General features: G+C 49.6%; 1 protein-coding gene across 1 annotated transcript in view; it reads right to left on the bottom strand.

The window, feature by feature from the left end:
• The window catches only part of EIF2AK1 (eukaryotic translation initiation factor 2 alpha kinase 1), a 32,954-nt gene that overhangs the window by 1,060 nt on the left and 31,420 nt on the right, over positions 1-474 (bottom strand). The window lies entirely within an intron of this gene.

The following is a 474-nucleotide window of genomic DNA, read 5'->3' as shown; positions in this document are numbered from 1 at the left end:
CTATCAAGAGAAAATTTTAAGTTCTATTAAAATGGCCTCTTCCACTTTAAATATACAGGCATACCTCCCTTGGCATGGTATGCCTGAATTCCAATCACTGCAGCTAGTGAAGCAGCACCAGCGTCAGGTCACCACAGTTCTCTCACTGTCAGCACCTCAGCCCACGATGCACATCACAACCAGGGGCCAGTCACCACTTTGGTCCCTGCACACACCACACCCTGGCCACGTGTGTACTGGTGATAAATCCACATGACATTTAAAAAAAATAATTGAGGGGATCCCTGGGTGGCACAGTGGTTTGGCGCCTGCCTTTGGCCCAGGGCGCAATCCTGGAGACCCGGGATCGAATCCCACGTCGGGCTCCCGGTGCATGGAGCCTGCTTCTCCCTCTGCCTATGTCTCTGCCTCTCTCTCTCTCTCTGTGACTATCATAAATAAATTTTAAAAAAATAAAAAATAGGGATCCCTGGG

The sequence above is a fragment of the Canis aureus genome, chromosome 8, assembly GCF_053574225.1.
Source record: "Canis aureus isolate CA01 chromosome 8, VMU_Caureus_v.1.0, whole genome shotgun sequence".
Taxonomy (NCBI): Eukaryota; Metazoa; Chordata; class Mammalia; order Carnivora; family Canidae; genus Canis; species Canis aureus.
Note: the sequence above shows the minus strand (reverse complement) of the source record. Positions and strands in the feature narration are given on the sequence as shown.